The sequence below is a fragment of the Ovis canadensis genome, chromosome 3, assembly GCF_042477335.2.
Source record: "Ovis canadensis isolate MfBH-ARS-UI-01 breed Bighorn chromosome 3, ARS-UI_OviCan_v2, whole genome shotgun sequence".
NCBI lineage: Eukaryota > Metazoa > Chordata > Mammalia > Artiodactyla > Bovidae > Ovis > Ovis canadensis.
Window position 1 is genome coordinate 77837886 of NC_091247.1, and position 25518 is coordinate 77863403.

The 25518-nt window shown below is 42.5% G+C and overlaps 1 protein-coding gene and 1 long non-coding RNA gene across 4 annotated transcripts in view; one reads left to right on the top strand and one right to left on the bottom strand.

Moving 5' to 3' along the window:
- On the bottom strand, positions 1 to 23568 carry LOC138436973 (uncharacterized). Of its 2 annotated transcripts, XR_011255696.1 has the most exons (4): positions 20675 to 23568; positions 8805 to 8993; positions 6916 to 7059; positions 1 to 2518 (listed from the first exon to the last, which is right to left on the bottom strand). It is a non-coding gene; the product is annotated as an uncharacterized lncRNA (long non-coding RNA). The 2 variants fall into 2 exon arrangements; XR_011255697.1 differs by lacking the exon at positions 20675 to 23568 and having other exon boundaries at positions 8805 to 9998.
- The window catches only part of PIGF (phosphatidylinositol glycan anchor biosynthesis class F), a 110281-nt gene that overhangs the window by 35883 nt on the left and 48880 nt on the right, over positions 1 to 25518 (top strand). The window lies entirely within an intron of this gene.

Sequence of the window (25518 nt, forward strand, 5' to 3'; positions counted from 1 at the left end):
TTTTATTATTTCTATTTATTTGCACATACAATCCATTTCATATTCTATTTTCAAAAAGTTAACATGATAGAAACTTGGATCAGTTCAGTTCAGTTACTAAGTCGTGTCTGACTCTTTGTGACCCCATGAATTGCAGTACGCCAGGCCTCCCTGTCCATCACCATCTCCCGGAGTTCACTCAGACTCATGTCCATCGAGTCAGTGATGCCATCCAGCCATCTCATCCTCTGTCATCCCCTTCTCCTCCTACCCAAAATCCCTCCCAGCATCAGGGTCTTTCCCAATGAGTCAACTCTTCCCATGAGGTGGCCAAACTACTGGAGTTTCAGCTTTACCATCAGTCCTTCCAAAGAACACCCAGGGCTGATCTCTTTTAGAATGGACTGGTTGGATTTCCTTGCAGTCCAAGGGACTCTCAAGAGTCTTTTCCAACACCACAGTTCAAAAGCATCAATTCTTTGGCGCTCAGCTTTCTTCACAGTCCAACTCTCACATCCATACATTACCACTGGAAAAACCATAGCCTTGACTAGACGGACCTTTGTTGGCAAAGTAATGTCTCTGCTCTTCAATATGCTATCTAGGTTGGTCATAACTTTCCTTCCAAGGAGTAAGCGTCTTTTAATTTCATGACTGAAACCACCATCTGCAGTGATTTTGGAGGCCAAAATCAAGTCTGACACTGTTTCCACTGTTTCCTTATCTATTTCCCATGAAGTGATGGGACCGGATGCCATGCTCTTCGTTTTCTGAATGTTGAGCTTTAAGCCAACTTTTCCACTCTCCTCTTTCACTTTCATCAAGAGGCTTTTTAAGTTCCTCTTCACTTTCTGCCATAAGGGTGGTGTCATCTGCATATCTGAGGTTATTGATATTTCTCCCGGCAATCTTGATTCCAGCTTCTGCTTCTTCCACACCAGCGTTTCTCATGATGTACTCTGCATACAAGTTAAATAAGCAGGGTGACAATATACAGCCTTGACATACTCCTTTTCCTATTTGGAACCAGTCTGTTGTTCCATGTCCAATTCTAACTGTTGCTTCCTGACCTGCACACAGGTTTCTCAAGAGGCAGGTCAGGTGGTCTGGTATTCCCATATCTTTCAGGATATTCCACAGTTTATTGTGACCCACACAGTCAAAGGCTTTGGCATAGTCAATAAAGCAGAAATAGATGTTTTTCTGGAACTCTCTTGCTTTTTCAATGATCCAGCAGATGTTGGCAATTTATCTCTGGTTCCTCTGCCTTTTCTAAAAGCAGCTTGAACATCTGGAAGTTCATGGTTCACGTACTGTTGTAGACTGGGTAGCAGAATTTTGAGCATTACTTTACTAGCGTGTGAGATGAGTCCAATTGTGCGATAGTTTGAGCATTCTTTGGCATTGCCTTTCTTTGGGATTGGAGTGAAAACTGACCTTTTCCAGTCCTATGGCCACTGCTGAGTTTTCCAAATTTGCTGGTATATTGAGTACAGCACTTTCACAGCATCATTTTTCAGGATTTGAAATAGCTCAACTGGAATTCCATCACCTCCACTAGCTTTGTTCGCAGTGATGCTTTCTAAGGCCCACTTGACTTCACATTCCAGGATGTCTGGCTCTAGGTGAGTGATCACACCATCGTGATTATCTGGGTCATGAAGATCTTTTTTGTACAGTTCTGTGTATTCTTGGTACCTCTTCTTAATATCTTCTGCTTCTGTTAGGTCCATCCCATTTCTGTCCTTTATCGAGCCCATCTTTGCATGAAATGTTCCCTTGGTATCTCTAATTTTCCTGAAGAGATCTCTAGTCTTTCCCATTCTGTTGTTTTCCTCTACTTTTTTTGCATTGATCACTGAGGAAGGCTTTCTTATCTTTCCTTACTATTCTTTGGAACTCTGCATTCAGATGCTTATATCTTTCATTTTCTCCTTTGCTTTTCGCTTCTCTTCTTTTCACAGCTATTAGTAAGGCCTCCTCAGACAGCCATTTTGTTTTTTTGCATTTCTTTTCCATGGGGATGGTCTTGATCCCTGTCTCCTGTACAATGTCACGAACCTCATTCCACAGTTCATCAGGCACTCTATCTATCAGATCTAGTCCCTGAAATCTATTTCTGACTTCCACTGTATAATCATAAGGGTTTTGAGTTAGGTCATACCTGAATGGTCTAGTGCTTTTCCCCCCTTTCTTCAATTTAAGTCTGAATTTGGCAGTAAGGAGTTCATGATCTGAGCCACAGTCAGCTCCAGGTCTTATTTTTGATGATTGTATAGAGCTTCTCCATCTTCGGCTGCAAAGAATATAATCAATCTGATTTTGGTGTTGACCATCTGGTGATGTCCATGTGTAGAGTCCTCTCTTGTGTTGTTGGAAGAGGGTGTTTGCTGTGACCAGTGCATTCTCTTGGCAAAACTCTATTAGCCTTTGCCCTGCTTCATTCTGTACTCCAAGGCCAAATTTGCCTGTTACTGCAGGTGTTTCTTGACTCCCTACTTTGTGGGTGCAGTAAAATGAAAAGAAATAGCCACTGGACCTGGAGATGGAAATGGAGGTTTAGAATCTAGGTTTTACTGCTAACTAGCTGTTTGAGATTAAGCAAATAGGTTAGTTTCCTTAATGAACCCTGTTAAAGGCTGAGAACCTTTAAGGTGGGAACCACCGTCCCCAGCCCCACCTTTTCCCAAGGATGTTCAGATTAAATGAAATTAGTATGTAAAATCATGTGATACACTTATTGGTGCATAATAAATAGTTTTTCTTCTTCCCTATTCTATGTATCCAATTCTATGTCCCATTGTTTAGTTGCTTACAAGTTCCTGTGTCCCAGCAACCCCATCTCCTCCCTGACCCCCAACTCTGGCCTTGCATCCAGACCTGGGTTCATTCTCTGTGTCCTTCTCCAGCCTGATCCTTTCTCCTGTCAATCAGCCTGGCTCTAGTCTCACCCCCAAGCCCCACCCCTCCCAGTAACTCCTCCCTTTCCCCTCCAGTGTAGTGCCTCCTTCAGTTCAGTTCAGTTCAGTCACTCAGTCGTGTCCAACTCTTTGCGACCCCATGAACTGCAGCACACCAGGCCTCCCTATCCATCACCAACTCCTGGAGTTCACCCAAACTCATGTCCATCAAGTTGGTGATGCCATCCACCCATCTCATCCTCTGTCGTCCCCTTCTGCCCCCAGTCCCTCCCAGCATCAGAGTCTTTTCCAGTGAGTCAACTCTTTGCATGAGGTGGCCAAAGTATTGGAGTTTCAGCTTTAGCATCAGTCCTTCCAATGAACACCCAGGACTGATATCCTTTAGAATGGACTGGTTGGACCTCCTTGCAGTCCAAGGGACTCTCAAGAGTCTTCTCCAACACCACAGTTCAAAAGCATCAATTCTTCGGCAAAGATAGCTCGATAAAGGACAGAAATGGTATGGACCTAACAGAAGCAGAAGATATTAAGAAGAGGTGCCAAGAATACAAAGAAGAACTCTACAAAAAAGAGCTTCACGACCCAGATAATCATGACGGTGTGATCACTCACCTAGAGCCAGATATCCTGGAATGTGAAGCCAAGTAGGCCTTAGAAAGCATCACTGTGAACAAAGCTAGTGGAGGTGATGGAATTCCAGTTGAGCTATTTCAAATCCTGAAAGATGATGCTGTGAAAATGCTGCACTCAATATGCCAGCAAATTTGGAAAACTCAGCAGTGGCCATAGGACTGGAAAAGGTCAGTTTTCACTCCAATCCCAAAGAAAGGCAATGCCAAAGAATGCTCAAACTATCGCACAATTGGACTCATCTCACACGCTAGTAAAGTAATGCTCAAAATTCTGCTACCCAGTCTACAACAGTACGTGAACCATGAACTTCCAGATGTTCAAGCTGCTTTTAGAAAAGGCAGAGGAACCAGAGATAAATTGCCAACATCTGCTGGATCATTGAAAAAGCAAGAGAGTTCCAGAAAAACATCTATTTCTGCTTTATTGACTATGCCAAAGCCTTTGACTGTGTGGATCACAATAAACTGTGGAAAATTCTGAAAGAGGTGGAAATACCAGACCACCTGACCTGCCTCTTGAGAAACCTGTGTGCAGGTCAGGAAGCAACAGTTAGAACTGGACATGGAACAACAGTGTGCTTTTAGTCTCTTACAAATTGTAGATGCTAATTTTAAAAAGGGAGGGAATTAGGATATTATTATTCATTATTCATTATATTAGGATATCATTATTCATCAAATGAAATTGGGACTATTGTTAATCAGTTACTTGAAAACTTTGGTTAGAGTAGATAAGACAATGAAGCACACAAGCCTTAAGCATCTTGAAAGAAACAAAGTGTTAGTTGCTAAGTTGTATACAACTCTCTGTGACCCCATGGACTGTAGCCCGCCAGGCTCCTATGTCTATGGAATTCTCCAGGCAAGAACACTGGAGTGGGTTGTCCTTCCCTTCTCCAGGGGATCTTCCCTACCCAGGGATCGAACCAGCATCTGTTACATCTCCTGCATTCCCAGGCAGGTTCTTTACCACTAGCGCCACCTGGGGAGCCTTATTTTAACTTAAAACATACAGGTAGAGGGGTATTTGCCAGTCTTTTGGTGAGAAGACTAGGCTTTTCCTCTGAGCCCAAGTTCCTCATCATCTTTCTTGCATCTGCCAGCATCTCTAAGGTGGAGCAAGAGCACAGTCACTTGAAAAGCCCAAGGTCACAGAGCTTGCAGCAGACCTGACACCAGAATGACTCTGTACTCCTCAGCACAGTGCCGAGTGGAGCAGCGTCCTATAAATTTAGTTGAAGTGCACAGAGCAGCTTGGATGGGTGCCTGAGGAGGGCTGGGAGGGGAACAAAGAGGCTGATCTGTGAGCCGCAGGCGGGTGCCAAAGACAACTTGACTTAAATTATGACACTGCCTCTGGTGGCCATCCCTGGATCAAGCGCTGGGCACAGCTACACACACCCTCACACACAAAGCTTCAACTGGCATCTGTCTCTCTTACAGCCAAGTGCTCATTTTGGGATTTACTGATTTTTTGGTGTATGCATTGCAGGGTAAATACAGGAGGCTGGGTAGGAGAGAGGAACATGGATGGTGAGGAAGGTAGACTTTGGCTTCCCTGGCATTTTTAGGCCCTTTTCTGTCCAGTCTGTGCTCCAAGGTTAGAATCTAGTCCACAGCTATTTAAAAGCCTTGACTTGGCCCTGGAATGCTGGCAAGCTCCAGTGGAATTAGAGTTCATAAGTACAATTTCCTAGGGCTGTTGATGCTTCATGTGAGAGGCTTAGCAAACTCCAAGAAGACAGTTGGTATGCATACATGCATATAAATACATGTGTGTATGTGTGTCCATGTACGTGCATATATATGTGTGGATGTGTGTTCCCTTCCCCACCGAGACCAAGTGAGTACAAACTGCACAGGGAACCAGGGAGTGCCTTTGCAGTTCAGAGCTCCTAGAATTTCAAGGTGCATGTGCTGCTGTAGACTATACTTTTTCTCATAAATATTATCTTCTTGTCCCTACCTGGGCAGTGCTCTCCCAGGGGACAGGGGAGGCCATGCAAGTCCAACCTGTTTGTCTTGGCTAGGCCTGCCCTGGGATAAAGCATGGTGGCCACCGGCTCTTCCCTTGGTGCAGGTGGCCAGCTGTGGGGGAGCACCTGAGCTGCAGGCGGAGCAGGGGCAAGGTGAAGGCACACTGGCTGCAGTGGCTGTGGGGGAGTGGTGAGGTGGAAACCCAGGCGATGCAGAACCCCTTTCGCACTCACCATGTGTTTTCATTCTCCTGCCTATTCGAGGGCCTGCTTTAAGAGAGTTATAGCACAGCTCTGCCAGTGCTGTCCAGCCGAGGAAGATGTGAATTCCTGATGTACTCCTGATGAGTACTAATCTGTTATTTCCTATCAGTACAATTTAAGTTACTGAGAGATTCGGGCTGGGCAAGAGGAAGTCCTTTGAGAACAAGAGTGATTAGAGACTGGGTCAGAAGCTCTTAGATGGTAGATTATTCTGGAATAGCTTCTTGACATAGATATTCGAACTATAGCCCAGAAAGGTTCACTGACTTGTCCCAGGTCACACAGCCCATTGGATTGGATGGAATGCTTCATGAAGTCTTTTTTTATTTTTTAGGACTGAATTGTTCAGAATGTTTTCATTAATTTTTACACTAAATAAAGAACAAAGTAGCAACTGGCTTCTCTGATTACTAGCTGTGATACTTGTGCTACAATATACCTTCTGTTTCCTCCTCTGTAAAGTGGAATAAACAACACCTCTCAAGATCAATGTGAGGAAGAGAAAGTTAATGCATGTGAGGCCTCTCTCTCAAGCACTCAAAGGGCTCAACAAATGCTAGTTCCTCATTCCTTCTCTCATCTTCATTTTCTCCTCCCTGCCCTTTGAAATCACAATCAACAAAAATATGTCCACACCTTATTTCATAGACAGGCTCACCTCAAATCTGAGAGGGTATGACAAAAACTGGTTAGAACTGATTAGAGCCAAGATGGAGGAAGACTCGACTTAGCAGCCCTTGAGCCTTATTATACACTCATTATAATATATCAGCCTATGCTAAATAACACACCCACAAGCTCCAGAACAGTTCTGAGGCCAACCATAAAAGGCCAAAAGTGGGTCGTGCCCCAATTCCTAGAAATCCCCACCCCTTCTCCAAGACAGTTAGAATATTCTTCCCACTGGTTAGCCTATAAAATTACCCGGCCCATAGAAACTAACCACCCCCACGGCTGCTCCCACTTTCCCAGGGGCCCCCATCCCCTGGGGCTGCCTCTTGCCTTCTGAGCCGGTCCACACTCTGTCAGTGGAGTGTGTATCTTGCTGGATAAATCTGCTTTCACTTTACCATGGCTCACTCTTGAGTTCTTTCCTGCACAAAGCCGAGGACCCTCACTTGGCAGCCCATCCCAGGTACTCACCCGAGACCTGGGACATGACCATCCTCTCCAGCTCCACTTTCCTGCAACACCTCGAGCTGAAATGCAGACCTGAATGCACGATGTGGGTGGTCCATCCTTCAAGCCCAATTCCAGTCTCTTCTTGAAAGCTTCATTAGAGGAAATCTAGAGGCACATGATGATCTTAGCTGTGTCTCCCCGGGCAACATTAATTTGTACAGTTCAATTGCCTTTGACCACCTGGGTTCCCAGGTGCTCCTTTCCTCCCCAAAAAATCATTGTGAGGGAATCTCCCCACTGTTGTACCCCACCCACTCTGCTATGTGGTGGCTCCCTTCTGCAACTTCCTACCCACAGTTCAAGAGCCCAGAAACCAAGGATGATGTGTCAGGCACCAACCATCTCTGACTCATCCACACAGACAAGGGGTCCAGAGGCATTGGCTCCAGGCAGGGTGTAGCATCCACACAAGGGGGAGAAATGGAATCTCCAGCCCTGGACGCCAAAGATTTGAAGAGAGCAACATCCAGACGAGAAATGGAAATGCAAACCTGGTCCCATCCAATGTAGTCATTTATTCAAAAGGGCTTTGGAGAGATGGAGAATCCATTTGCAGGCAAAGCAGTGCAACCAGGAAGAAGTCCCTAAGCCTGAGAGCACAGCTTCACCCACGTTGTAAGAGGTGGGAGAAGAAGAAGAAGAAAGGGACCATGGGTTGACTGGATAAGCAATGTCCATTCAAGGCTTACTGCTCTGGTCACTCAGCCCAGAGAAGAAGACTCTTGTTCTCTCCGTGCTGCTAATTACAATTCTTACTAGGTTTACGAAATGAAATTTAATGCCCTCTCTGATGAAGGACCTGAGTGAATTTCTAGGACCCTGCCAAGAGTCTACAGCTATTTGTAAGTAACCTTGCCACATCTCTGATAAGCAGTACTCCTCTCACCCGGCCAGTCCCCTCTGCCTTCAAGTTCCCCCCTGCTTGGGACAGATAGTCCTGTGTCTTCCCTGGAATCAGGGGAGCAAATAAAAAATCGAACAGGTGAAGAAGAGAGGAGTGAGTTCTATGAGCCAAAGATGAGAGTCTAAATGGAGGAAGCCAGAGAGATAATGCCAAGGTAACTGGTTTCACACTGGCAAGCAAGTCATGGTAGAAGTCTGGAGTGTGGGCTGGAGCCCTGCCCCAGAGGCCCAAAAAGGCAGCATGTTCAGGCCTCCCTGGCCAGTCCAGCTCAGGCCCTCTAGGGAGCTTCTCCAGGTACCTCAGCTCACCTATCTGGGGCTTTCAAGAACTTCTTCCCAGAACCGAGGACTTGTTTACTGTTCCTCTTCTGGGAAAGGAAAGCCTAGGGCTTTGGGACCAATCATCAATCCTTAGACATCTTCTTTGCCATTTCTCCCCAAAGAGATGGGAGAATTGTCTTTCATGTAAATAAGATCTTTAATTGTGCCCTCCTTTTCCTAAACTCAGGGCTTTTTATGTATCCTGCCTCACCCCAGACTTCTACTTACTCATTTAGCCATTATCCTAAACTTATATTTTTTGATAATTACAGCACATGGGTTTTGTCACTCCAATTAAGTAGTACATACTTTGTGATTCAATATGGAGAGCCTACTATGGTCTAGACCCTTTGCTAAGGGCTTTACAGACTATCTCAGCTAATCTGCATAACAACCCAATGAAGTAGGCATCATAATTTATTATCCCAATTTTTCTGGGGCAAGTAGGGGAACAGAGATGTCAACAAACCAGCCAAAGATTCTTGCTCCTGTGTGAGTTGAGCAAGTTAAATAACTTCTCTGTGCTTCACCTCAGTCTCTGTAAAATGGGATGAATAACAGTACCAACCTGCTAAGACTTCTATGAGGTTTAAAGGAGCTGAATGTCTAAGTGCTTAGAAGCGTACCTGGTCCATAAGTGTTGGTGAACTAACAAATGACCCTCTGGCAGAGCAGGGCAGATGCCAGGCGGTTTGATTTCAGAGCACATATCGCTAACGATGATCCACTTCCTTGTTGATCGTGGCCCATTTTGTTTCTTCTGGAAATTTTCACAGGGCTTTTGATTTCCACTTTACGAAGATGGGCAGACTGAGCTACAGAAGTGATCAGAACAGGGTGACACATGAGATTCTCTTCCTGAGAATTCCATTGTGATAGTTCATGTGTTTTTATGGGCTACGCACTGCTCTGCTGGCTTGGCTAGTTATGGTTTGTCAGTGTGCTTAAAAAAAAGTATACTGGAGCAATCTCCGCCATTAGGAAAGAAAGTCTCCCCAACAATGTTCCTATGATCTTGTGATTTAACACCAAGAGCAAAATTTCAATGGGTCAAAAAATGGCAGGCTTGTGTGGTGTGTAGGGTGACCATCCATTCTGGTTTGCCCAGGATTAAGAAGTTTTCTCTAACACAGGACTTTCAGCATTATAACTGGGACATTTCTTAGCAAATCATTTTGATTTGGTCACCAGAGAAATAGGCCAGACTGGGAGAGTCTGAAAGTTAGGCCATGAAAGTTAGGCTGGGGCAGTTATTGAAACCTGGGGTCCAATGCAGGGCTTGCCCATAGACCACGGCAGACAAGGTGAGACAAAGAGTGACTCAGGTCCCTCAGTAAGAGGCTCTTCACACATGACCCACCAAGCTATTATTTTGTTTTAATTTCACATTTTCACTCTTCCTAAACACTTCTCATAATGATTTCCTTTTAGGGGAAGGCAAGCAACAGAATAAAGAGATCTGGCCTTGGCTTTAGGGAGACCCCATAAGCAGAAGAAAGATTATGGACTTTGGAGGCAGAGATCAGGGTGTGGCTCCTGTCTCTGTGTCGTTTTAGACCTTTGTGTGAGTGAGTTAACCTCTGTGAATTTTGTCATAAAAGGATAATATAAGATCAGTGATGATGTATATAAAGTGATTTGCACAGGGTGGACTGATAGAGGCTAAATGACTGATGAAAGAGGCCGTAGCTCAAGGTTGGAGCTCCCAATGGACTGGTCCTGATCTAAAACGGGAGCTGAGGTCTCCAGAGAGATGCTGCTGGGTGTCTGATTCATGCCTGATGTTGTTGCTTGGCCAACTTCTTCTCTTCTTACCTTCAACGTCACTTCCCTAAGGAAGCCTTACTACAGACTCATACTTCTTATAAGAAGGATGCTATACTTTTTCATACGACTTTTTGTAATTTGAATTCAAATTTACTTGGAATCTTAAAAATACAACCAACTAGTGACTATAACAAAAAGAAGCAGACTCACAGATTAAAAAACAAAAACAAAAACTAGTGATTAGCAGTAGTGAGAGGCAAGAGGGAAGGGGATTAAGAGGTACAAACTGTCCTGTATAAAATAACCTACAAGAATATATTACACAATCTGGGCAATATAGCCAATATTTTATAATAACTACAAATGGAAGACAGCCTTTAAAAATTATGTATCACTATAGTGTACACTTGTGGAGAAGGCGATGGCACCCCACTCCAGTGTTCTTGCCTGGAAAATCTCATGGACGGCGGAGCCTGGTAGGCTGCCGTCTATGGGGTCGCACAGAGTCGGACACGACTGAAGTGACTTAGCAGCAGCACAGTGTACACTTGTAACTTATATAAGATTACACATCAACTATACTTCAATTAAAAATAGTAAAAACTTAAAAGACAAAAATAAAAACCAAAATGTACTTGACAAATTATTTACTTTCTGTCTTTTCCATCTGACCATGAACGCCCTTAAGGCAGGGACCATGTCTGTCTTGTTCACTGTTTTAGATTTAGCAGACAAATGCTCGGCATTCAGTAAATGCTGTTGAATGAAATGAAAGGATGAATCAAATGACCATCAACTGTACTGCTGCTGCTGCTGCTAAGTCGCTTCAGTCGTGTCCGACTCTGTGTGACCCCAGAGACTGCAGCCCACCAGGCTCCCCTGTCCCTGGGATTCTCCAGGCAAGAACACTGGAGTGGGTTGCCATTTCCTTCCCCAATGCATGAAAGTGAAAAGTGAAAGTGAAGTCGCTCAGTCGTGTCCGACCCTCAGTGACCCCATGGACTGCAGCCCACCAGGCTCCTCCGTCCATGGGAGTTTCCAGGCAAGAGTACTGGAGTGGGGTGCCATTGCCTTCTCCCTCAACTGTACTAGAAGACATAATTTGTGAGGGAATTTAGTCGGCAGTGAGCCACTAGATGGAGCTACTACTCTGCATGAAAACTATCCAACACACTTGCGGGAGACATGAGGCTCTGAACACCGGATTGTCGGCCCCCAAGCCTGTGCTCTTTCCAGGGGTTTTACTTGGGTAGTCTAATGCAGCCAGTGGGGATGCTTCCTGCTGTGACAGTCTCCCCACTCTTACCCCAACCTTTTTTCCCCTCACGGCTTGTTGTTGTTTTATCACATACCCAAGTAGAACTCTCCACACAACCACTGGTTTCTAAAACACCAACTTAGAGAGGGGAAATGAGAGGCAGAATAGACTCAGTGTCTCTTAGACCAGACACTTGATTTAAGCCCTGGGCTCACTCATGAGCTCGGTGTAGCATTCTGAGAAAGTGGCGAATGATCTTCAATGTATCGATCAGTCATCAGTAGTTCTTCACTCAGCATCTATGTTGTATACACAGGGCTGAGCAAACACAGATAGGCTTATAATCTAGTAGGGAATACAAGACATGCCTATATAGGACATAACACACTGTAGTACCTAAGAGCTTGTGGATGATACATATAATAAGTGTACTAGGAATTCAGAAGCAGAAAGACTCCTATGACTGAGGGTAATTGTAGATCTGAAAAAGTCAGGGTCGACCTCCACAGAAAACACATTTAAAGATATGGGCACCAAGTAAACTTGTCCCTTTCTTCTAGAGGTGTGGACTAAGGAGAGTTGCTTTGACACCACTGAGAGCTTGTTAGAAGTGTAGAACTGTGGGTTTCGTCTTGGACCTGCTGAACCAGAATCTGCATTTTAACAGGATCTCCAGATGATTTCAGACTTTTGGGGACTAAGTATCAGTATTCACATGTCCCTTTAAAATGAAATAGTACTCTATCTAAAATGCTCCTCAATTTTACTGTTCAGTTTAACTTTAGATTTTTATTTGCTTTTTTAAAAATTAATTTTTATTGGCACAGGGTGGACTTTACAATGTGTTGCTTTACAATGTGTTAGTTTCTGCTGCCGCTGCTGCTAAGTCACTTTAGTTGTGTCTGACTCTGTGCGACCCCAGAGACAGCAGCCCACCAGGCTCCGCCGTCCCTGGGATTCTCCAGGCAAGAACACTGGAGTGGGTTGCCATTTCCTTCTCCAATGCATGAAAGTGAAAGGTGAAAGTGAAGTCGCTCAGTCGTGTCCGACCCTCAGTGACCCCATGGACTGCAGCCCACCAGGCTCCTCCATCCATGGGATTTTCCAAGCAAGAATACTGGAGTGGGGTGCCATTGCCTTCTCCGGTTGAAGAAACTAGGCTTTGCACATTCCTAAAGGATGTTTTCTGAATCACTGAAGTGTATGACTTCCCTGAGGGTACAGAGGATAAGAGTCCGCCTGCTAATGCAGGGGACTCGGGTTCGATCCCTGGTCCAGTAAGATTCCATATGCCTCAGGGCAACTAAACCATGCTTGATAACTACTGAGTCTGCATGCCCTAGAGCCCGTGCTCCATCAAGAGAAGCCATCACAATGAAAAGCCCATACACCTCAACTAGAGTAGCCCCCGCCCACTGTAATTAGAGAAAGCCGACACTCAGCATTGAAGACCCAGTGTAGCCAAAAATAAACAAATAAATAAAACTTGAAAATAAACAAAAGAAGTTTATTTTATTCTTACTATACCTGTTCCATATAATTTTGGTACATTCTAATTCTTTTCTACCCTATGTATGATAGAACTGTAACACTGGATCATCTCCTCAGGTCACACCCTGCCTCTCCACACTATGTCTTCCCCTAGTACCTTTGATGACCCAACATATACCATGAAAGTAGAGCCAATAACTGGGGGAAATGCTCTCTCCTAATAGTAACTTCTCTGACCCAACTTCAGTTTCAGTTCAGTTCAGCTCAGTTCAGTTCAGTTCAGTGGCTCAGTCGTGTCCAACTCTTTGTGACACCATGAATTGCAGCATGCCAGGCCTCCCTGTCCATCACCATCTCCTGGAGTTCACTCAGACTCATGTCCATCGAGTCAGTGATGCCATCCAGCCATCTCATCCTCTGTCGTCCCCTTCTCCTCCTGCCCCCAACCCCTCCCAGCCTCAGAGTCTTTTCCAATGAGTCAACTCTTCGCATGAGGTGGCCAAAGTACTGGAGCTTCACCTTTAGCATCATTCCTTCCAAAGAAATCCCAGGGTTGATCTCCTTCAGAATGGACTGGTTGGATCTCCTTGCAGTCCAAGGGACCCTCAACAGTCTTCTCCAGCACCACAGTTCAAATGCATCAATTCTTCGGTGCTCAGCCTTCTTCACAGTCCAACTCTCACATCCATACATGAACAGAAGAAAAACCATAGCCTTGACTAGATGGACCTTAGTCAGCAAAGTAATGTCTCTGCTCTTGAATATACTATCTAGATTGGTCTCTGACCCAATAATATCAAGTCATATGATCTGATTAAGTGTGAAGCCGACATTTTAACACTGAAAAATTTTTTTTTGCTTAAACTCGTGTGATATTAACTCTCCTCATATGAGCTGGATAAATGAAAATTGGTGGAATATGAAATCTGTGATAACTCTGGAGAAAGTTAAGATGCTAGCATATCCATAATATTTGCTTTCACCTCTCAGTAAGAAGTGATGGTGGCCTTATGTCTAACAGTGGTCCCATTTCTCTTATCCACTCATGGAAGTTGGGTGAGTCCATTCAGAAGGCAGCATGGTGAAAGGAAAAGAGCACTAGAAAACTATTGAGGAAACAAGGGATCAGGTCTGAGACATGTTAGCTGCATATCTTCACTTCTCTGAGTGTCAGTTCCTCATCTATCAACCTGGGATGTGAGCTAGACACTTGCTAAGGTCCCTCCCTGGCTTAGCATTGTATAAGCCTAGTTAAGTAGGAGTTAGAGCATGGTGGTCATTCATTAAAACCAGATTATATACTCCCAAATAGAAACAGCCCATACTGTCTTCACTTACAGATAGAAAAGTTGAGAAGGTTGGTTACCATAGCAATTTACCTTCATGGAGTCATTTACTGATTTCATTCTGTGAAGTGACAGTATCATGAACCAGCACCTGCACAACTCCCTAATGTTTCCTTTGCTTCCATTCTCGAAGAGGCAACAGTGCCAAGAGTAGTCCTTATCTGGAGAAGCAATCAGAGTTCTCAAGCTGCCTTTCGGTCTGCTAGAACAGAAGGTGCTGACAGGGGTGGGAGTGAAGGCAGGCTTCCTTTCAGTTTACTAATTCTGTAGCCGCCCTTCACAAACTCCAGCAAATATTTTGCGATGTTGCAAGGTGTTACGAGAAGTGAAAAGCAAGCTGTGATTCAGCTGGTATGAAGACTTTGCAAACAAAAAAGAGTGATCTGTTTTGCAACAAACTATTATTTCTGCCAGAGTCCACAGACTAGAATACTAAAAGAGGTATTTCTGCAAGACATCACCATCACACATATTGGAGTTGGCAAATAAGACTAATTTCAAATGAATTGGCCCAGCAGGTTCCCACTTGTGGACCCCAGACCCCTGGGAGCGGTGGAGTTACCTGACGGGATCCGCAAACCCACATGCATGTTCTGTCTGTAGACTAAGTGAAAAATGTGCACATCCATATGGATTCCTTCTCAAATATGCATAAATGTTTTCATGATGAGTGAAATTATCTTACAATGTTGCTGAATATATCTTAGCTTTTTGTTATGTATTTTCTTAATAGGTGGATACTAAAAAAAGTAGAGTTAGTATCATGCTTGAATTTAAGCAAAAACATTTTTTTCAAGGTTGACATGCAGTCTTTATACTTGGATCATTTGACTTTGTTATTGGGTCAGGGAATTTGGACACTTTACCATTAGGAGAGAACCTTTCCCTCCAGTTATTGGCTCTACTCTCACGGCATATGTTGGATAGGACACTCACCATTTGGTTTCTAGAAACTTAAAACCTAAGGAGACATTTTAATGGCTACTTGAACACAGCTGCTCTGTGGGAAATGTCACCCCTAAATATAAGATATGAGCAGTGGATACATGTGTTAATCTACACATTTAGGTAAGAAATAGAACCTAAATTTTATTCCAGTCTTCCATTTCTTGGCATCCTCAGTAACTTAATCTCAGTGAATTTGTAGATTTCAACCTCCCCTTTCCCGATTGTGTCTAGTTCCTAGGAGGGGTTTATGAGGTGTCAAGGTATCTGGTGGGGGAGGGGGAGTGGAGGGAGTGCTGAATCTGCTCCCCAAGGTTGTTCTACCACATACGCTGGTACTTACTGAGACATCCATTACCCTGGTTGCATGACCCCTTCAGGTTCAGAAGCACCCTCCATTTCTCTGGCATCCTCTCAGGCACAAGGAGAGAAGCTGTATGTCTCACTGGGGCATGAAAAATTCTACCAGCCTACCTAAAGGCCCTTCAGCAGGGAGCGACCATGCACCTAGTTCTTCTCTGAGGCCTCGAAAGCTTCCCAGGGCTCTCCTGAGAGTCTAAGAAACATTTTCTCTATTCCCAGTCCCCATACAACCATGTAGGATTGTGCCTTCTTTCCAGGGTGACCCTGCAGAGTAGTGCACAGGACCTGGAAACGGTATTTTCTCAGGAATTCCTCTCCCGCCTCCCAGGGATAAAGAACTCTTTTCTATGCTTATTATCTTTTCCTCCAAATATTTTGTCTATGGTGCAAGTTTTTTTCTTCTTTAGCCTAAGTGCAACTTTTGAAACCAAAAGCCATTTTCTCTGACACTCATTTCTCTACTTCTAGCTATCACATCTCTCCTCTGGGTAAGAAGCACGAACTAGGCTAGCTGCCTGAGTGAGGGGAAGAAAGAAGGCAGTTAAACACAGGGAAAGGGATAGGCTGTACCATTCTACCACATATATAAATTAATACAGATTTCACGGGTCCAGGGCCTGCAAGAGAGGAAACCAGCCCCAAATGAAATCAGACAATGAGCAAAGAGTGAACTATTAGAGAGTAATTAAAATAAGACTCCCAGCAGTGGTGCAGTTTTTCTAAGGCTCTTCATGTTTTCTGCAGTGTTTGCATCCAAGACTAAATGACTTTTAGACATGATGCTGAATAATAAAAGGATCTTTTCTAGGGATGAGGTGAAAGTTAAAAGCTCCCTCTGTGGAATATGAAGGCTCTCCAACCAGTCAGGCTGGATGTTGGGAGAGAAAGGGTAAGGATGGGAAGAAAGGGGAGGTGCTGTACACTGCTGTACACTTGTGGCTCTCCTCTCAGGCTCTCTCTGGAACTTCCTTGCCCCTAGGGCTGTTGGAAAGGCAACTGCCACTAACTCTGATATTCCTGCCCTAGGTAGATCTGATGGAGAAGGCAACGGCACCCCACTCCAGTACTCTTGCCTGGAAAATCCCATGGACGGAGGAGCCTGGTAGGGTGCAGTCCATGGGGTCTGCAAAGAGTCAGACAAGACTGAGTGACTTCACTTTCACTTTTCACTTTCATGCATTGGAGAATGAAATGGCAACCCACTCCAGTATTCTTGCCTGGCGAATCCCAGGGATGGCGGAGCCTGGTGGGCTGCCGTCTATGGGGTCGCACAGAGTTGGACACGACTGAAGCAACTTAGCAGCAGCAGCAGCAGCAGGCAGATCTGAAGTGTGTTTGTTCAGTTTGTTCATTCTTTCATAACCACTGAATTCCTATGCTATGTTCTGGAGAACAAGCAACCCTGTTTCGGTCTTGGTGAATTTATTTAAGAGTCTTGTTGAACAGAAAAGGCATGGTCACTGTATTTCAAGACCTTACAATTCATTTGGGGATGGAGTGGAACCCATGGAAAGGACAGGAGAAGGAGTGATGTCAGTATCATGATGGGAAAATGCAGGCTGTAGTGAAACACTGCGGCAAGCCTGGAGGTGTCAGAGAAGGCTTCTGGGGAAGAAGAAGGAACAGGTAGAACTTTAGAGAAGCAGCACCAGGGCTTTGGGGGGAGGGCAAACTTGGGAGGCTCTGAAACAGCCCGAATTTCCAGTAGCCATACCTTTCAAATTTGATGATTATGAACACATATTTTTGTCATTCAAAAGGCTCTTGTTAACTGCAAGCCTAAGCCAGAATGTTTCATTTCCCTGTTTCTCAACTTGTGCTAAATCAAGAGCCTAGGGGCAAAATGGGTGGGCGTGAGAGTGGGGCGGTTCCTTCACCATGCAACAGCCACAAACTCTCCCCCTGGCCTCTTGGAGACAGAATGGCAGTTGACTTAAAAGATGCTATATTTCAGGGACTTCCCTGGTGGCCCAGTGGCTAAGACTCCGTGCTCCCAATACAGAGGTCCAGGTTCCACCCCTTGTCAGGGAACTAGATCCCACATGCTGCAACTAACAGCTAACGTGCCTCATCTAAAGATTCCACGTGCTGCAACTAAGATCCGGGGCAGCCAAATAAATAAAAATGAGAAATTGTTTTAAAGAAAAATTTTAAAAGATCCTATATTTCAAGAGAAGAAGAATTTGTTGGCAAAACCAATAGACACCAGAGAACTTTTGTAAGCAATGTTATTTTTATCATTAAACTCTTGGCCAAAGCTCATGTGTTCCAAATGGGCTATCTTAGCTGAGTATGCTCACCTGAGTTTGAGGAGAGAGTCTTGAAAATAGAGGTTTGTTGAAAACAATCCACAAAGAAAGGAAAGTAACACTTATTTTATAGATGAAGGATTGTGTGAGAAGGCAGGAGGATCTCTGGCCCACTAAATCATGAAGTAGGATGATGTTTCTCCAGCTGTGCGAAACTTAATATCCTGTTTGGGGTACATCAATGACATCACCTGAAGGCCAACTCAGTGATGTGGAAACAAATCAAAGGACTGCATTTGGCAAGAGACCCCAACATTCCAGATCACACAGGAAACAATGATGTATTATGACTCTTGAGTGCATGTAGCAAGAAAATAAAATCCTAGGGTAAATAATTGGAACTAAAGACATTTGCATTAAACTGTAAACAGTCATCTAGATTGAATTACTTAACAGTGTAATCCATCAGTGTAGAATAACATGAGCTTTAGCTTAGGCCAGTAAGATAACCCTGAGAGATGTCTGAATGACTTCTGGCCAAATGTGGCCCATAAGGTGATTAAGGAATTACGAAACAATAAAAGTAGCAGCATGGGAAAACATTGTACCACTACTGTGCAGCCACTAACCTTTTATATCTACTCAAGATTTTCCCCCAAATGCTGATCATATCTAGAATTATCTAGAACAAGAGTCAGCAAAATTTCTGTTGAAGAGTCAGGTAGTAAATACTTTAGCTTTAAAACTCTGCTGTTGTACAAGAAAGCAACCACAGACAATCTATTAATGAATAGTCATAACTGTGTTCCAATAAAAATGTATATACAAAAACAGGCAACTAGTCTGTGGGTCTCCAGTACTCTTGCCTTGAAAATCCCATGGACAGAGGAGCCTGGTAGGCTGCAGTCCATGGCGTCGTGAAGAGTTGGACACGACTGAGTGACTTCACTTTCACTTTTCAGTTTCATCCACTCGAGAAGGAAACAGCAACCCATTCCAGTGTTCTTGCCTGGAGAATCCCAGGGACGGGGGAGCCTGGTGGGCTGCCATCTCTGGGGTCGCACAGAGTCAGACATGACTGAAGCGACTTAGCAGCAGTCTGTGGGTCACAGTTTGGGTCATAGTTTGCTGACTCTTGAACAACTATATAGATGTAGAAAAACTGCAAGCTCATTTGAAAGAATTACGAGCTTCCTGGAGCACATCAGCAGACCAGTTTCTGTGGGGCTGAGATGAGGGTGTATTGGTCCATTTGCCAGCAAACTGCCCTTTTTCTACAAACATTACATAAGCAAACCTGGATGAGGTGCTGTCACGAGGCTAGTTGGCCTGCAGGCAGCAGACCTGGTGCTAGATTCAGAGAGCTGTTAGTCTGAAGTGCAAACTACTTACACAGAAGGAATAAGCACACTAAGCCAATCCCATAGTCTTTTCACATTTCCACCACTCACGGTAGCTTTGTAAGGTAGCTTGGGGATTCTGTAGCTGACCTGACCAACTTCAAAAGGTAAAACTGTACACCAAAAAGTTTCATTTCTGTTCTAATTCAGATTCATTAAAACAACTCTTTTGTCTGGGTGAGTCAATGTGCCTGCCATATTTGCAGCTGCTGTTGAATGGACAGCACAACCCATCCTCTGTCACTACTGGCCACTGAGGCTCAGGCATGTGTTAACGTGTGCCCTGAACTGAAATGTAGAGCTGGGCCCTAATTCTCCTTCAGTAGTTTGAACTGAAACACTAGAGGGAAGAAATAGTGGTAGAGATGAAGCAAGAAAGGTCATGTGACCTTGGGAATTAGAATGGCCCTTTGTGGGCTTTTGTGCCAGATGTGTTCACTATAAAAGCAGAAGTGAAAAAGAGAAAGCGTTTCTGTTCCAGAGGACTGGCTGTTCCTCAGGAATCTTTATATTCCAGCACAACCACTCTGTGAATTTATAATAGCCTCCCTTTCCCTTTTCTTGACTTGTCTTGATTGGGCCTTTTCTCAGTAAATCACGTGGTGTTCAACCAGGCACATTTCTTGCCACAAATAACATTTTATTTGGTGTTTCAGATCTACTACCCATGAATGTAAGGTTCTATACATTCGACTATGATCTAACTTCTACACCTGCTGGAGGTAACAATCAAATTTTCCCTGTCAATGACTTTTAAACCTATCCTTTCCATTCCCATGCTTCCCAGTATGGCCTAGTTTATCACTCTATCTGAATTTCAGCCACAGTCCTGGAAGGCTCCTTCGCCTCTACTGATTCCCTATTCTTGTCCATATGTTGTCAGAGCTCTGAGATTAATACTAATAAAATCTACTTTCATCAAGTCACTTCTCAGATAATCCATAATGCTTTCTGACTGCCTCCTGGATTCAATATGATATCAACAAGCCAGTCTTTTAGGCTTCATAATCTGATCCCACCTTATTTATTGTATTCTTATCTCCCATAACCCTTCAAGATGAACTTCAATTTCAACCAGTTAATCTCCAATAAGCTCTGTTAACATCTTTCTCTTCATTCCTACTTCCCAATTATAATATTATCTATAAGAAAGGGTGGGAAAGAAAAAAGGCTGTATCTGTTCTCTTCCACCTGATAGTCCACATTCCAAAGGGTAAGTGTCTGAATACAATTAGAAACATGACAAGTATTAAAAGTACATGAAATTGAAGCTTTTGGATAAAGACAGTGGAATGAAACATATCTAGTTTTCATCCTCAATCTCCCCACATAAAAATACAGTAAAGGGGTGGCATAAATCCTAAGGATAAAGAGAGTGAAAGAGGATACCAAAAGAACCAAATTTTGGAGAGTAGAAAGCAGACAAATAGTAATGAACTTGGCAGACTTTGTGAGACCACAAGTTAGTAAGCTGACATTAAGTGAAGACAAATTGTATAAGCACTCTCAGTTCAGTTCAGTTGCTCAGTCGTGTCCGACTCTTTGAGACCTCACAGACTGCAGCACACCAGGCTTCTCTGTCCTTCACCAACTCCTGGAGCTTGCTCAGACTTGTGTCCATTGAGTTAGTGATACCATCCAACCATCTCATCCTCTGTTGTCCCCTTCTCCTCTCACCTTCAATCTTTCCCAGCACCAGGGTCTTTTCTATTGAGTCAGTTCTTCGCATCAGGTGGCCAAAGTACTGGAGCTTCAGCATCAGTCCTTCCAGTGAATATTCAGGACTGATTTCCTTTAGGATTGACTGGTTTGATCTCCTTGCTGTCCAAGGGACTCTCGAGAGTCTTCTCCCACACCACAGTTCAAAAGCATTAAATCTTTGGCACTCAGCTTTCTTTATGGTCCAACTCTCATATCCATACATGGCTACTGGACTCTAGAATTCTGAAAAAACTCAAGGATTGATGGCATCTTCAGAAGAGGGATTAAACGGGGTGTTGAAATAAGGAAGACTGGTTGAATTAAGGTTGTTTGAGGACCAGGTAGCTTCCTGGATTTCTCCTCTTCCCATACTCCTCATCACTGGTTGATCACCCCTCCCACACTCTGGCCAAAGTCTAGAGGTTTAGGCTTCAAAGGTGGGAAAACAAATGGATTCTGGTTGGAGGAAAACCAGTCATGGTTGAGGGTGGGTGGTACTTAAAACAAAAAAAAAATAAGTGGATGCATGTATATTGAATACTAAGACTTCCTGCTTCTTCTGCCACTTTATCCTTCAGCCAAGAGAAAGTGGACGATTAATCTGTGCAGAATATGACTATCTCAAAAAGAAGTATCTAAATATACTGACTTTAGGAGTCCCTTTGCAAATACCTTAGATAGATCACCCCAAATCGGTGATTGTAAACTTAAGACACATATGGCAAAGTCTAGAGACATTTTCTATTTTCACAAAACTTGGTGGGGTGGGAGTTTCTAGCATCTAAAGAGTAGAGGTTAGGGATGCTGCTAAAATATCCTACAATGCACAAGGAAAGCCTCTCACAACAAACGATTACCCAATCTAAAATATCAGTAGTGTTACTGCTGATAACCTCTGCCTTATATGAAACTCATGGTCAACTTCTACCAACATGAGCAGAGTTTCCAGTGGTTTCCCCAAGAAAGAAAAAAAGACCAGACACTTGAGGAAAACAAGAACAGAGATCTAAACAAACAGATAAAAGCGACATGGAGGAAACAGAGACTGCAGGAAGAAAAAACACTACAAAACTATACTTGCCTCTCACTTATGACCATGATGGACTACAGGGACCAAACAATTAGGAATCCAGACAAGTCTAGAAAACTGCTTTCTGATACTGGACAACAGGACTGCCTTTCACATCTAAGTCCTGGATTTGGCTTTTGTTTACAAGGATCCAGTTTTAATTTCCTCAAGAATTTCCCTGCACTTTATAATGCCACCTTTCCACACATGTATTCATCTACTCTTAGTTGCTCTGTTTCTGTCTTTGTGCTGGTATAACACTGTCCTAATAATTCAATTTTATAATAAACTTTGATATTTGGTACATCAAGTCCCTCCAACTTATTAATCATTAAAAGTGTCTTTTGGCCCTTTGCTCTTCCATATAAACTTTATGATCAGCTTGCTGAGTTCTGTCTTGTTAGTAAATTTTATAACTTTCTCCAAAAGAAAGACTTGGACACCTTTTGTTATATTTATTTTTAGTTTCTATTATACATAGTTTCAGATTACATTTAGTTTTTGCTGGTATGCTTAAGTGCATTCTGCTTTTGTATACTGATCTCCTTAGCAATAAATTGCACAAACTCTTTATTCAGTGTAATAATTCATTGGGGATTCTTTGGGGAGCCATAACACACTGAAATACTGCACACAATTAGTTTTGGTTTTTCCTTCTGACCTCTGTACTTTTTTCCTCTTTGTCTTCTTTTACTGCACTGGCTAGAGTCTCTGGTACAATGTGAGCAGAGATGGCGAGGGGCTTCCTTGCTGGCTCAGTGCTAAAGGCTGCACTCACAACGCAGGGGGCCTGGGTTTGATCCTTGGTCAGGGAACTAGATCACATGTGGTGCAACTAAGACCCAAAACAGCCAAGTAAATAAAAAGGCAGATTCTTTACTGTCTGAGCCACCAGGGAAACCCAAATAAAAATAAATATTTTTAAAAAGAAGTGGTAAGAGTAGGCATTCTTGTCTTGTTACTAGTTTTAAGGGTGATACATTTAACACTTGACATGATGTTTGCTGTGGACTTTGATGTTATCTTTTAGGAGGTTAAGAATTTCCACTCTAGTTTTCATTGTTTGTTGGATTTTACCAAAAATGATCATATAGTATTTTTTTTCATTTATTTGTTAATATGGGTAATTAATAGATTTTTAAAAAAATGTTGGCCAATCTTGCATTTCTGGGATAAACCTGCATTGGTCACAAAATATTATCAACTGTTAAGAACTGAGCAATTAGTTTTCTAATATTTTCCATCTTTGCTCATGACTGATAATGCTCTGTAATTTTCTTTTCTTTACAGTACTTGCCTGATTTGGGTAACAAGGTTATACTAGCCTTATAAAGTGAGTTGAGTAGTCCCACTTTTTCTTGTTTGAAAAGGTTTAAGTCTGGAATCACTTATTAGAATTTTGGTATATTCACCTGTAAAATTATCTCATTCTTATCTTTGATTCTTGATAAAATTTCTTTAGTGATTATAGGATCTTTCAGGTTTTTAAATTTATTATTGTCAATTTCAATCATTATTATTTTTATAGGAAAATATCCATTTCATCTATTTTTCAAATATACTGACATTTGTCCACAGTATCCTTTTTCTTTGCTGTATCTAGAATTAAGCTCTAATATCTATTAAAATTGTCTATTTCTGATTTTTTAAAAATCAGTCTTGCTATAGGCTTTAAAGTACTAGTCTTTACAAAGAATAAACTTTTTGAGCTCTATTCATTTCCTATTGTACCTTAGTTTTACATGTGATTCATTTATAATCTTATTTTTATTAATTCCTTCCCCTTACTGTTTTTGGATTTGTTTTCTAACTTCAGTTCAATTCTTAGCTCACTGTCAGACTTTCTTTTCTTCCTAGATAAGCATTTAAAGCTATACACAACCCTCTGAATTCCACTTTAGTTGTATCCCACAAGTTTTAATAAATTATTTCATTATTTGACCTTAAGTAAATTCTAATTCAACTGTGATTGTTTGGACTCAGTTATTTAGAAGCATGTTTTATCCAAATACAGTTGTCCCTCTGTATCTGCAGGGGACCGTTTTCAGCACCACGCCCCATACAGCACAATTTGCAGATGTTCAAGTCCCTTATATCAAGTGGTGTAGTAGTTCCATATAAACTATTTACAACAAGACAAGGGTGCCCACTCTCACCACTACTATTCAACATAGTTTTGGAAGTTTTGGCCACAGCAATCAGAACAGAAAAAGAAATAAAAGGAATCCAAATTGGAAAAGAAGAAGTAAATCTCTCACTGTTTGCAGATGACATGATCCTCTACATAGAAAACCCTAAAGACTCCACCAGAAAATTACTAGAGCTTATCAATGAATATATAAAGTTGCAGGATACAAAATCAACACACAGAAATTCCTTGTATTCCTATACACTAATAACGAGAAAATAGAGAAATTAAGGAAACAATTCCATTCACCATTGCAACGAAAAGAATAAAATACTTATTATCTACCTAAAGAAACAAAAGACCTATATATGGAAAACTATAAAACACTGGTGAAAGAAATCAAAGAGGATACTAATAGATGGAGAAATATATCATGTTCATGGATTGGAAGAATCAATATAGTGAAAATGAGTATACTACCCAAAGTAATCTATAGATTCAATGCAATCCCTATCAAGCTACCAATGGTATTTTTCACAGAGCTAGAAAAAATAATTTCACAATTTGTATGGAAATACAAAAAATCTCGAATAGCCAAAGCAATCTTGAGAAAGAAGAATGGAACTGGAGGAATCAACCTGCCTGACTTCAGGCTCTCCTACAAAGCCACAGTCATCAAGACAGTATGGCACAAAGACAGAAATATAGATCAATGGAACAAAATAGAAAGCCCAGAGATAAATCCACACACCTATGGACACCTTATCTTTGACAAAGGAGGCAAGAATATACAATGGAGAAAAGACAATCTTTTTAACAAGTGGTGCTGGGAAAACTGGTCACCTACTTGTAAAAGAATGAAACTAGAACACTTTCTAACACCATACACAAAAATAAACTCAAAATGGATTAAAGATCTAAACGTAAGACCAGAAACTATAAAACTCCTAGAGGAGAACATAGGCAAAACACTCTCCGACATAAGTCACAGAAGGATCCTCTATGATCCACCTCCAGAATATTGGAAATAAGAGCAAAAATAAACAAATCGGACCTAATTAAAATTAAAAGCTTCCGCACAACAAAGGAAACTATAAGCAAGGTGAAAAGATACCTTTCAGAATGGGAGAAAATAATAGCAAGTGAAGCAACTGACAAAGAATTAATCTCAAAAATAAAAAAGCAACTCTTGCAGCTCAATTCCAGAAAAGTAAATGACCCAATTAAAAAAATGGGCCAAAGAACTAAACAGACATTTCTCCAAAGAAGACATACAGATGGCTAACGAACACATGAAAAGATGCTCAACATCACTCATTATCAGAGAAATGCAAATCAAAGCCACAATGAGGTACCATTTCACACCAGTCAGAATGATTTGGGAGAATGGCATTGAAACATGTATATTATCATATGTGAAATGAATCGCCAGTCCAGGTTTGATGCATGATACAGGATGCTTGGGGCTGGTGCACTGGATGACCCAGAGGGACGGTATGGGAGGGAAGTGAGGGTGGGGTGTTCAGAATGGGGAACACATGTACACCTGTGGCGGATTCATGTCAATGTATAGCAAAACCAATACAATACTGTAAAGTAATTAGCCTCCAATTAAATAAATTT